The sequence below is a fragment of the Brachyistius frenatus genome, unplaced genomic scaffold, assembly GCF_029030835.1.
Source record: "Brachyistius frenatus isolate BFR_SWC_R1_liver_20210118 unplaced genomic scaffold, ASM2903083v1 Contig_66, whole genome shotgun sequence".
Classification (NCBI taxonomy): Eukaryota; Metazoa; Chordata; class Actinopteri; family Embiotocidae; genus Brachyistius; species Brachyistius frenatus.
Genome location: NW_027210665.1, coordinates 935,001 through 947,900, shown reverse-complemented (window position 1 = coordinate 947,900; position 12,900 = coordinate 935,001). Strand labels below are relative to the sequence as shown.

The 12,900-nt window shown below is 41.5% G+C and overlaps 1 long non-coding RNA gene across 1 annotated transcript in view; it reads left to right on the top strand.

Annotated features, from left to right (window-relative positions):
* The window catches only part of LOC138625802 (uncharacterized), a 54,295-nt gene that overhangs the window by 29,293 nt on the left and 12,102 nt on the right, over positions 1–12,900 (top strand). Inside the window, exon 2 of the long non-coding RNA XR_011311250.1 lies at positions 31–169. This is a non-coding gene — a long non-coding RNA (uncharacterized lncRNA). The remainder of the gene's footprint in view (positions 1–30; positions 170–12,900) is intronic.

Sequence of the window (12,900 nt, the reverse complement as noted above, 5' to 3'; positions counted from 1 at the left end):
GCCATATCTGTGCTTCTTCTATTTCTCCAGGTGTTTTATCTCCATCAACCCATGAAGGGCACGAAAACGGAGAACACGGACACATCCCATCTGTACGTCAACCCAAGACTCCTTACCTTGATTAAAGAACTTTCGAGTTGGCGTGATGTCTGAATATGGACGATACACGGTAAGACTGATGGCATGTGAAAATGTGCCCATCTCTGTTTCAGCTCGTTTTTTGCCCAGTTCTTCGTAAAGGTAAGTGAAAGTTTCAGACAAAGATGTTAGTTGGTATGCCTTTGATTTATTTTTGAGTTTTATTGTTTTTGTATTCATCTAATAAGGTTTTTACCATTAAATAGTGTTGTTTGGTTGGTATTTTTTCCAGTAAAAAACAACTACATGTAAATTTGATTGAAAACAACTGTTTAATAGCTAATTCATAGCTGTCATGCTAATTTAACAGAAAAGGGCTATTGTATTTATGGGTTTAAGCTATATCTATTTTTTGTAAATTCCAACAACTTTAAGCTGTAAATTATACAGTTTGTTATGTTGAATTGTTTTACAAACTCACGGTAAGTTTTTCTGGCTAGTTCTTTTCCGTAAAAACAACAGTATTTTTTTTTTTTTTTTTTTTTTACAGTGAAGGGATATCACTTAGGGAGCACAGCAAATGTGATGGTCAATATGGGCTTCTTGAATTTTTGTTTTTTCTTGGCCCATCTCTCAAGGGATTTCAAGATGCATTTACTTCAAACATTAACATACCTACACTTACATTACCTTGCCCACCAGGAAAATAATTTCCTGAATCATTCATATCCATCATTTCAGGCACATCCCTTATATCATTCAACACAAAAGGACATATTTACCACAAATAAGAACACTTTTGCTCAACATATTTGTCCTTTGAGGACGTATCTGCAAAATATGATATTATTATATAATGTATTTCAATTTTTTTAAGTTAATATCACTCGTTATATTTTGGCCTTCACAGCTCTTGATTAAGAGCAAGATCAGGTTAAAGTCAAATGACTTGAAGCATGGGACACAATATGTTTACTTTATTAACAATAAACTGAAACCATCATCTCTTCCCAAACTTCACCAAAGTGCTTTGTTTTATTTCTACCAAACTGCATCAGTAGTATATAATTGGAATTCCTATAAGAGCAGAGTTGCCAATAAGGGAAGACGACTGGTTTTCCACTCATTAAAATCATGGTCAGGTGATTAGTCTTTCACCTCCGACAGCTCCACTCTGTGCCAGCAGCCGACAACCTTTCACTCCTTACTTCATGTACCCTTGTCTCCATGGAGAATACATATAACCTGACAAGGTTATAACTTATAAGTATTGGAAAGAAGATGTTTTAAAATGATTACAGATGCAGCACTTTGATGGCTATTTTAATGTCAGAAATGCTTCCTTAATGATCACACCAAAATGTAATGTTGCTTTTATAATTTTTATCAGCTGTAAACCATTCACATACAGTTCACACAGGATCTGCACCCACCGGTTTATATATATATGACACACACTCACACACACATTCCCCAGGGAAGCCTTCCCTTCACTTCCCAATTCTCACCTACTTCTGCTTTCTGTCATGTGTGTCTCATTTGTCACAACATTCACATGTTACACTTTGCCTCAATTTGATGTGTTAGATGCAGTCAAACCTGAACACCAAACAAGCCCCCTCGCCAAAAAACAAACAAACATCGTAAACATCTCCCCCCACCGCTGTACATTTCACCCCGGCAAACTGATAGCCATTCTGTAAAGAACAAACAAAATCACACGGGAGCTTTGTGTTCTGCTTTCAGCTCTCATCCCACAAGTTCCCTACTGGCAGCATAATGATTACCTTTATGAAAATGGCGGGTTAATCTAAACCCAAGTAAGTTTTTTTGTTTTCTTCTCCTCCTCAGTCCCCTCCTCTTCTTTTCTCCTCCCTTCCTGCCCACACGAGGTGAGCTGTGCTGTTGCCTACATCTTCTTATTGTAAGCATTTATCCTTTTAGAACTCCATTCATCTCAAAAGACTGACTTTCCATAGGTTTGCAAAAGCACTGAGGTGTGCATAGAGTGAAGAACAATGCCTCCTCCTCTATGGCCTCCTGTACCCGCTGAAAGATCCTTATCTGTGGGATTGTAATGTAATGAGTGGCCCCCTTGAAACAAAAGGCCTGACAGCTCTAGCAGCTCTGTGGCTCCCCGGGACCCACAGCATTGTTATTAGAAACCCCAGGAGTGTTTGGGCACAGACACACTCTACTCTTCTGCATCTTCATGTCAACAGGATCCATAAAAACAATACACACAGCAAAATATCACCAACTAATGATGGGAATACCAAAATACCACCAATGCTGTCTTTTAAAGTGACATCACTGGAATTATTCTTACTTTCGCAACATTAGTCTGAAGAGCAATTTTACACATGTTCACATGAGTGAATTCATCATAGCCTGGGGAGCTGTTGCCCTATTTTAATATGTCTGCATTGACTGATGATACAAGTCAGCTTTGACTTAAACTTTAGCAGCAGACATCCCAGTGTTGACCTCTCCATCTCCCCCTCATATTGTCCTTGTCCGTGGTGACAATAGGCCACCAGCAGCTCTGACATTCATCACCTGTTAGCCACACTCACTCATATGAGTTCTGTTCTGTGGCCTGCAGGACGATTTCAGGGCATGGGGACTTGGACGAAGACAATGGAGGCATATCAAGAAAAACATCCTCAACACTGAGAACCATTTGTGATAGAAAACAAGCTGCATTCACATTTGGGATCATTTGAAAACTAAAAAAACAAGAGTTATACAAAGTCTGCAAATTAATTTGGATATGTAGAGCTGAAGTGTGGAAGCTGTAATTTCATCCACTTCATAGGAATTAAAGCTCTGATCAGCAATTTTGGACCTAAAAGTGATATTTTATGATGAGTATGAGTATGATGAGTAACAATAAAACAATGCTTGTAGACATAAAAAAACACGAGTATGTTAATTGAGGACACATTTAAAATTAAAATTGTTATTCTGAAAGCTGTTGACAAACAGGAAAGTATTCAGAGAAACAGACACTGATTTATTGATTTTGCTGTTAATTATTTTATTTAAATGCTCAAAAAAATTCTGCTGACTGATTCTGTGGTACCGTATGGAATTTGTGGGGGGAGATTTGGTCAATAAAATTGGCACAGATAAAAGTGACATTACACTCTTTCAGCTGTAATTGTATGAAACAAAAAAAAAAACCTGGTGATTCATTCTGGTTGACAAATTTGAGAAATTGTATTAAAATTCCATGTGGCTGAAAACCCCCTGTGCAATTTTTTTCAGGACAATAAAACTGCAATAATATACAATATAACATAGACTGTGGTAAGGACAAAAAAAATGTATTATAGTAGTTTTAAAGATAAATTCTGCAATGTTACTCTGCTGCACTAAAAACTGGCTCGTGGCATCCAATGACATGTGGCGAGGAAAAAACAAAACAAAAAAAATCAGTTGTGAAAAGCTGCATGTCATGTCACTCCCTCTTCAGTGTGGTAAATATTTCATGTCTACAAGCTTCTACGTTTTGTGAGTGACATTCTTTATGTGCTAGTGAGCCACTCACCACCGCAGTTGTGTTTGTGTGTGTGTGTGTGTGTGTGTGTGTGTGTGTGTGTGTGTGTGTGTGTGTGTGTGCGTGCGTGCGTGTGTGTGTGTGTGTGTGTGTGTGTGTGTGTGTGTGTGTGTGTGTGTGTGTGTGTGTGTGTGTGTGTTGGGGGCTGCTTTGTTTTGCTAGCTGACAACTCCCCTCCCCGTGTTGGGCCTGGCAGATGTAGAGGTGTCACAATGTTGATTAATTGTTTACGGTCACCTGTCTGCGTGGCTGCCTGTCTGCCATGTTGCCGTGTGCTGGGGGGATTTAGGGTTGTGGGGTCAGAGAGAAAGAGGGGAGCAGCTGAAAAGGTGAGGGAAGGGGAGACGACAGAGGGACGGTGTGCTTGTGCTAGTGTAAATGATGCCATGCTATCAACCCGGCGTCTTCAGCTGTGTCTGTCTGAACAGCAGTGTCGTCATGTCGAACACGAATCACAGCTAGCCGGGGCCCGGCAGGGCCCTGTGCTCTTATGATGTTTCCTGCAGTTTGTAGTGCTCCGCTCTGCAGAGGGAAAAGAGGAAGAGGAGAAAAACTCTGGAAACAAAGCGAGAGAGATAATGAAGTTTGGGGGGGGAGTTTCTTTTTTCAAATAGATGGTATTTAGCACAACTGCTCCTGCTGGGTAAAATAAAACCCCTGATGATTGCGTGTTGTTTATTCAAAAAGAAACGGAGCCTCTCAAGTACTGCGAAGAAATTTGTAATTAAGATTTTGAAAGCCAAACAAAATAACCAATAGTCATTGCAAGAAAGTTAAAGTAGTGGCATGACTACTGTGAGATTCCCATTGGTTCCCGGCTCTGTCCATCAAAATCCCATTTCTAATAGATCTGACTCGCATGTCTGATGTAAAGTAATGATTAATACTTTACAATATCTGAGCAAAGAGGTTTAGTTCATTTAAATGAGATTTACATTCATTCAGCTGAGCTTTTTCATCTGTTTTGATTTTCTCTTTTGCTGTTCTGTCTCTATTCTGGCCTTTTTTAGTTGCAGGATATTAGTGCCGTGACATGAGGAGGCTTGACAGCCCTGTTCAGTACCATAGTTTGCTGTGCCCTCATGTAGAGAGAAAGACACACTGGACCTCTGCATCATTGAGAACACATATCCAATTCAGTTTGAATGGCTTTTGATTTAGCCCATATTATCCATTACTTACTTATTCATAGGCCACTAGGTTGTCTTCCCTTCCATCCATTCAAATCAATATTGCAGAACTCAGTTGTGAGTGTGGGTTGGGGTTTTCTTCAAAGTGGCAATTCTTCCAACCATCTGCGCCTCTCTCTCTTTCTCTCTCTCTCTCTCTCGTTCTCTCTCTCTGCACATTTTAAACCCGCCCTTAGTAACAAGCCACGGAGTACCAATCTGTGCCGTGATTCGGCCAAGCCCTGCCTGCTGACTGGGAAGGAACATCATCAAAACTATTCTGTGTTGCCATGGAAATAGAGACCTCAATAAGTTCATCTTTTTCATGTGTTTTTTTTTGTTTTTTTTTGGAGGGGGGTGTTTGCTTGGCATTTGGTTGGTTGGTTAGTTGTTTGGTTGAATGAGTGACAGAACCACAAGCTGTTCCTCCTCAGTGTTTTCTCATTCTCGAGTGTGCGTCCGTTGATTTAGTCATCAAACATCAAGCATAACCATATTCCATCATCATTCATCACCATTTTTATTTTGGCATGTGCAGTATTATGTACATGCATTCATGTTAAGGTGCCTGCTTTGTTGTACCGAAATGTATATATGCAGATGGATCAGGAAAAGGTGCAGTGCAAGACTGGAAAATTGTAGCAAAAGAAACGCAAAGCTGCATGAATGAAAAGAAAATGGGTCAGCAGAATACATTTGCTACAAACAATTTGTGTAATGGATGTTTGAACAAACATAGTAGCTTATGTTGCTCAGTTTTTCTTGCACTGTGTTCATTTGTCTGTGAGTGAAGCACTTGCATTCAGTAGTGATGTCTTATTGTATCTGTAAGTAGTAGTAGTAGTAGTAGCAGTAGTAGTAGGGGAAATGGGTCCTTTGAAGTAACTGGATCTCCCCCTTACGCTACCAGAATACCAATGTATGTTAGGCGTGTCAATGTGTGTGTATGTGTGTGTGTGGTGGGGTGTGTGTGTGTGTGTGTGTGTGTGTGTGGGGGGGGGGGGGATTGAGATGAGAGAAAAGACAGAGAGAAAGAGCAGGATGCTTTACAGGCATGTCACTGCTATGTATGATACAGCTTGATCAGATGGTTTCCAAGAAATTCTCTTTGATGTTAATATTATTCATGTGAACTCTGTGAGATAGTGAACGGCAGCTCTCGGAGGAGGAAACGTGTACGATGTCTCAGTTATCTCCACTGTTTAAGCCCTAATTCACAGAGGAAGAAGGGGGGGGCGGTGGGGGGATCATTGCAACAACCAAACTGATCTCTCCCAAAAAAAATAAAACAGAATTTGGGGCGGAGTTCCTCATTCAGGGTGGGCTTGAACAGCTATATCCCGTGTAATTGGACAATTAAAGTGATATCTTGGCATCTCTTGCTGCCTGCTCTGGGGAAGAAAATCGAGAGCTTGTAATGTATTCTGACCCTCATCTTGGTATGACTGTGGAAAATAATGCTATGTAACTCTACGTGTCTGCGTGTCAGTTTATCTGTGTGGTAAAGCAAGTGTGTTTTGGGTCCTCTGTACTATTTAACAGCAAGAATATAATTTAGTTTGAGATTTTGAGATGAAAGGCATGGACGGGTTTCTGTGGGTTATTGTTGCTGAGAAATTGGGAGCGGAAGTGGCCAATTAGATTCTGTAAAATGGCATGAAATGCTGTGAGTGGGTTTTTCTTTTCTATATTAATCACAGCACTGAGGATTTGTTTTCGTTGATGACACAGACGCAATGTTGCTGGAGCTGAAAATTATCAGATAAACAGCTTAAATTAAAACAGCACATTCTTTTGTGGTCATGAAGGTATTAGTGGAAATATCATTTTTTTTAAATCTGACAAATTCTTTTAAAACACACACCTAATAAAATTATGTTCAGTATCGCCTTTAATCCTCAATTCTAAGGTGAAGTGAGGCTGGTGCGCTGCTTGCGAGTGTATGTGTGTTCCTGCTTGTAATCAGGACTCCACTTCCATTTCCAAAGCTGACCCTTAACTAGATGTGGCTGGTAATGCGGGCCGCTCGATGCATCTGTTTGCCGGGCCTATTGTACCGCGGAGGAGAAGGGATGAGGGGGAAAAAGAGAGAGGGTAGGCGAGAGGAGGGAAAGGGGTGAATTTGCTTGAATCTCCGAGGGCTGGCTAACCCCCTGCTCCTTTCCTGAAATGGAGATGTTATTACATTAGCAGCTAAAAGGGTTTATTCACAGTTAGTGCAGTTTAGGCATGCAAATGGAGGATTTCAGTGTGCTGTGTTGCCTGGAGGTATAGGACAGAAAGCACAGGAGATTTGCAAGGATTAGTTCCACAGGTTCCTTTTATTATGGAAAGAACCCTTCCTGAATAAAAGAGGGAGGAAAAAGATGAGTTGAGGAGAAAGGATAGAAGAGAGGCAGTGAGGGAATTTAGGAGGGATGTATTTTTTCCCCCGCTACATTAGCCCAGTTGTGAAGTATGTGAATGATTTTTGACATCTTGACTCTCACATGTTCTGAGGTTAAGTACATAGGGCTGCTTTTTTTTTTTCTTCCCCCTGCCTCCGGCTGCCGTAACAGTTGGTAAACAGTATGCAACTCCTCGCCTGCCATCCTTGAAGGGTGTGTGTTTCTGTGCAGGCATGTGTATTGTGATATGTCTCACTAAACCCAATCCTGAAGCCCACTCTGGAATAAGTGATGCTTATGATGATGAGGCCTTTTGGCAGATTTTACAGTGCACACTGCTCAGTGCACATGAAATGGAGGGTGGCGACCCATTCAGATCACTCATGTAGTGGGCGCGTGTCTGAGGGACTGGGGTGCTGCAATCTGATATGCTTGAGTTGTAAAGTTAAAGCCTTCATTATCTCGGCACGAGGCATAAGGTGTCACCTTCACTGGACCTGACACATGCACGCTCCCCCTAACCATGGGAGACCGCACACACAAGCACACACACAAGTGTACATACAACTCAAGCCATGGGAGACAAGGTTGAGAGATGAAGGTTTTGAGGAAGAGATAGACAGAAAGACTCAGAATTAATGGGTTAGGGAAAAGCCAAGGTCAGTCTGGCTTAGGTTTGCCGTGGTGGTCAAGGTGATGGGTCCAGTTGGAGGCAAAAGGGACACACAAACACACACATGGAAGGCCAGTGGCAAATGACTCAGGTCTGTTGTTCAGCGGGGAGGAGAGAGTGATGGCGAAAATGAAGGAGGAGATTGATAGGACTGGGTGTGTTTCAATCAGACTCTCTGTGATGTCAGCTGCTCAACCGCCATCTATTCTTCACTCAGACTATTTTCTCTAACTTTTTTCTATCTGGTGCCTTCAACCTTCAGCAGGTAGGTGTGCAGTGAAAGGGGAAATTAAATTAAGTGGCGTTTGACATATTCTTTAAAAAAAAAAAAACTTCAAAAGAGAATATAAATCTCCAGTTTTGAGTGTAAGTGTGTGTACAAGGACAGATGTCCATGTGTGTGTCTCAGTAAGATGAGCTACAGCCCTTGACGAAAATGGCCTGTTAAACCGTGCTTCCAGCTCAAGACATTGCATAAGAAAAGAAAATGTGCACAAACAGCACTTATCCATCTTTTCTGGCTGTACGGTTCTTTTAATTGTCTGCATTTGGATGCTTTAACACTTGTGCTGTTAAGAGCCATTAACTACGAGTGTCCTCACACAACTGTGAAGGAGGGACAAAGGCTACAAGCACACCAACCAGCGATGGTTGTGTGAGACACTCCAAACAGAAATTAGTGTAATCAAACACAGTAGAAATCTTTCACAAGCCGTCTGTTAACAGCACAGAGACACAATGGGCAGAGTTGTCTTGTAGCAACACTCTCTAAATATGTCCAGTCTAAATGCGGCCTTCAGTTCAACATTTATTCAAGGCTTGTCTGAGCCAAATTACAATACAGCATATTTCTCACTTACCTCTTTGCAAATACTTTGAATTTTATTTGACCTATGTTTGAAATGCTGCCACTCCAGGACAGAACTTTTAAAACGTTGGTCCTCACAGCTTTGAAATGTACTTTTAAAATTCAGCTGCAGCACATAATTAAAAAAAAAAAAAAAAAAAAAAAAATCCTAAACCCTTTGAAAAATCATTAAATCTTCATGTTAAAGTTTTTTTTTAATTTTTTTTTTTTTTTGGAAATGGTTTCTCCTGAAGAAACAGTCCCCATGAAGGAGGAGTACTGAGGAGAAATATTTCTCAAAACTTAAGCCATACCATGAGATTTCTGTGATTTGAATGAGCTAATCCTTTGAGCATTTATCTAATATAAATAGGAATTTGTACACACATTTTTTGTACATTCATCAATATCATTGTGCACAATTTGGCTTAAAGACTAAAGATACTGTTTTATTATCAACATTATTATCAGACTATTATGTTAAAAGACTAAGCCGGTAACATTGTCCCTGTCGAGCATTGTCACTGAGAGAAGCCTGATGTATACGCAGGTTTACGCTTTCATGCCAAAGAAGCCCACTATCATCCAAAGACTATTATAAACATATAAAAGAAGATGACTTCTACGCTGGCTGACATATTCCTTCACTACACTGAATGCAGCCTGTGTGTCGTTTATTCCTCTCAGCAGTGTAAACACAGAACTGTATCCCTCACTGACATTTGCCAGAAAAGGAGCTTCTTCTGAGAAGAAAAAGAAAATATAGTCAAAGAGTAATACAGGGTAAACTGCACTGGTCATGTTCATCGTAATGGAGGAATAAATGTTTTTTTTTAACCATATTTGAATGACAGTGGAGCTCTGAAGCACAGAGGCTGCTGCTATAAACAGACAATACCAGATTGCAAGGCAGGATAACTTCTTTGTTGGTTTTTGTCTCTACGGGAGATTTGTTATGAAATATAAAAAGATTAAAAAAAAAAATCCCTTATCTTTTAAACTTTGCTTTCGTATACATCTATACTGTATATTCATCTTGACCACTATCAGCATGTCTGTTGATTTAACAAGCAATGCAAGTTTTCTAAGTTTAAATTTTTACTCTTCTTTGAGCTCCTTTTGCCAAATTTTAGAAGCCATGAAAAGTGACAAACAGGCAGAGAAGGACAGTGCAGGAAACAATATCTCTGTGTCACTTTGTAGTGTGTTGCTCCCATCTTCTTCCTCTTGAACGTATTTGTAAGTTTGTTCATAGAAACACAAACCAGTTTTGAACACAGGTCCCAACCCACTGCCCTGGGCCTGGATCCAGTCAGAACAACAGTGGAGCTGCTCCCCCTGCTGCTACTAGATGGAAACTGCCTCTGGGTCTTCTATCACTCTCTGAGCTCTGTGTGTGTGCCCGTGCAGGTACAGGGAGAATTTGTGTGCCTATTTGCTGGTATTTGCATGTGCCAGCCAGAGTGCACATGTTACCCCAGCGCTGCATCCCCTCAAATCACACAGTAGGTCTATTCTGCTGCATCCTGCCACAAATATGTACGTGACCTCACCTTCCATTCTCTCACCCCTCTGCTGCTCAGTAACAACAGCTCCAGCATCTGCTAGTGATTGTTTGTGATGGCTGATTGTTACACAGCCTCCCTTCCTTCTTGTCTGCTCGTCCAGCTATAAAAGTCTAATGATCTTGTGTGGTTTTCTTGTCTTTGCATTAGTGCGTGTAGTCTTTGTTTATGTTTGTATAGAAAAACGTTACTCGGGATGGTATTCCACCGTCCATATGAGGGACGGATTACCAAAAACTGGTTGAAAATAGAACTAGATTATGAAGTAAAAACAGACACTGTCAGACACATTGTCACTACTTAAAAAAACAACAACCCAGCCTTTGCAACACTTAGGGCATGGAAAATCCAGCACTGAGGAGGATATTTTACTAAAGTCATTAAAAGACATCGCTAGTTTGTTTTCTTTTTCTTTTTCCGTTTGCAGTAAACAAAACAGAGAATTTAAGCCCCAGTTATCATTTGCATTTTATCAGCCATATGGTCACCTGTCATGTTCACATGACCAAGTGATCAAAGGCTGGTATTTGGTTTAATTGTTCCCCACTGTTAGGCTTCAGCCAGTAAGGACTCTCTCCATCTCTGCTTCAGCAGGTGGTGGTGGTGGTGGTGGTGGTGGTGTTGTGTGTGTGTGTGTGTGTGTGTGTGTGTGTGTGTGTGTGTGTGTGTGTGTGTGTGTGTGTGTGTGTGTGTGTGTGCGTGTGCGTGTGCGTGTGCGTCAGACTGAGTGAAAGAGAGAGATAGAGCATGTTATGAGTGCATCATTTTACAGTGCAACATCACACAGTTTTGCTTCGGCTCTGTACACCAGCACATTGGATCTAAGAGGAGAATATACAATGAGTTTGCCTGGCTTTTAAATTCATTTAGGCTTTTAACACTGCAGGAAATGTACCTTTTGTTTTTGTTTTTACAGTACATGCAGTCCCTCGAAGGCTAAAAAAGGGCAATGCACCTGTTCACTGAATATGTGAAGACGCTTAAAGCTGAACTGCAACACTTTAACCTTGTATTCCTGCATTTTATGTGGAATTTAATCTGCTGCAGCACAGAAATGCCCTAATTCTGTCTCGACTCCTGCAGTATGTACTCATGATACAGATGTTGCCTTTCACCACAGCCTCCGTACACGTGTCTACAAATACTACAACACCCTTTAAATTATTATAACCAGGTTGGTTTTGTGTCACTTTGTTCAGGCACTGTTGCACTTTTGAGTCTGCTGCTGTTGCTCTGCCTGGTGTGGAGGTGAGAAATAGAGGCCAGCACATCAAGTCAGTGCTCCATGATAGTTGCAGGGTGAGTGTGGGTCAGAGGGAGGGTGTGGAGGGCATGGGCTGGGGACTGGGGACTGGAAAAAGGGTGGTGAGGAGGGGGGTCCGGGAAAAAGGCTTTAGTTTGAAAGGGGCTTTGACCAGGCGGAGTGAGATTCACATTGATTGGGTTTTAATTTGGTGAAACCCCCCTCCCCCCTCATCCCCTCACAACCCATGCACCAAGCTCCACCTCCACCCAAATCCCCATGCTCGACCCTCCCCCCTCTCTGTCCCAATAAGAGTGAGGAGTTGAGGAGTCGGGGTGGTCTGCGTGGCTAGTCAGAGCCAGCTGATAGGAGTAAACTAAACTCAGCAGGCCTGTTGTTTGTGTTTACTTTGTGTGTGTGTGTGCTTTTGTGTGTGTGTGTGTGTGTGTGTGTGTGTGTGTGTGTGTGTGTGTGTGTGTGTGTGTGTGTGTGTGTGTGTGTGTGTGTGTGTGTGTGTGTGTGTGTGTGTGTGCGCGCGTGTGTTGCCGTCAGCTAAATAGAACAACCCTAATGTTGCTTCACATGTTCCAGCAATTTAAAGGCTTTCTATAACAAAACAATCCATCACAGTTACTTTCACAGGTGGTCAAAGCACATCACTCTCTTTGTGACCCCACTGCCCTCCCTCTTCTCACAATGCTGGATTACATTTACCCTTGTTCTTATCATTTAGTATTATTACATTACATTTCCCTGCTCCCCTTATCTCCCCTCAGTAAAGCTGAGACTGTGAAAACCCAGAGTTAAAAGAGCCCCAAACAATTTAAGGGCATTTAAAGATACAGTCTCCCCTCTGGTGTTTGTTTTAGCAATCTAATCTCAACCCTAATCTCTGACAAGTTTTCTTTTTCTTTCCTTAATTTGCAGGCTCAAAGAGGACAGAGGTAGAGGTCTAGTCTTAATTAGGTTAGTTATCTCTGCACCAAAAGGATAAAGTTCTCTCACTAGGACTGTTTCAAATTAACCTAATTGGATTTTTAGCAGAAACTCAGCAAATAGTCAGGGTCAAATAAAGAGTGGGACATAAAGGAGGGAGTTCACGTGAACTGTGTTGCACGAACCGAGAATAAAAGCCCTTTTGAGGGTCATGTTCAAGGTTCTCCTTTCTACTTTCTCTCAACAAACAGAGGAGAATTGCTGTAGGCTTGCTTCAAGGAGAACTGGCCTGGCCAGGGGCACAAAAAGCCTGGGCTGGGGGGCCCCAGCACCAGGCTGAGTTAATGATAGGAGGCAGAGATGGAGAGAGAGCTGAGGCCATTTCCACACTTCAGCAGAACAATTTGAAAACACTCTTTGGAGCATCCTCAAACATTTAT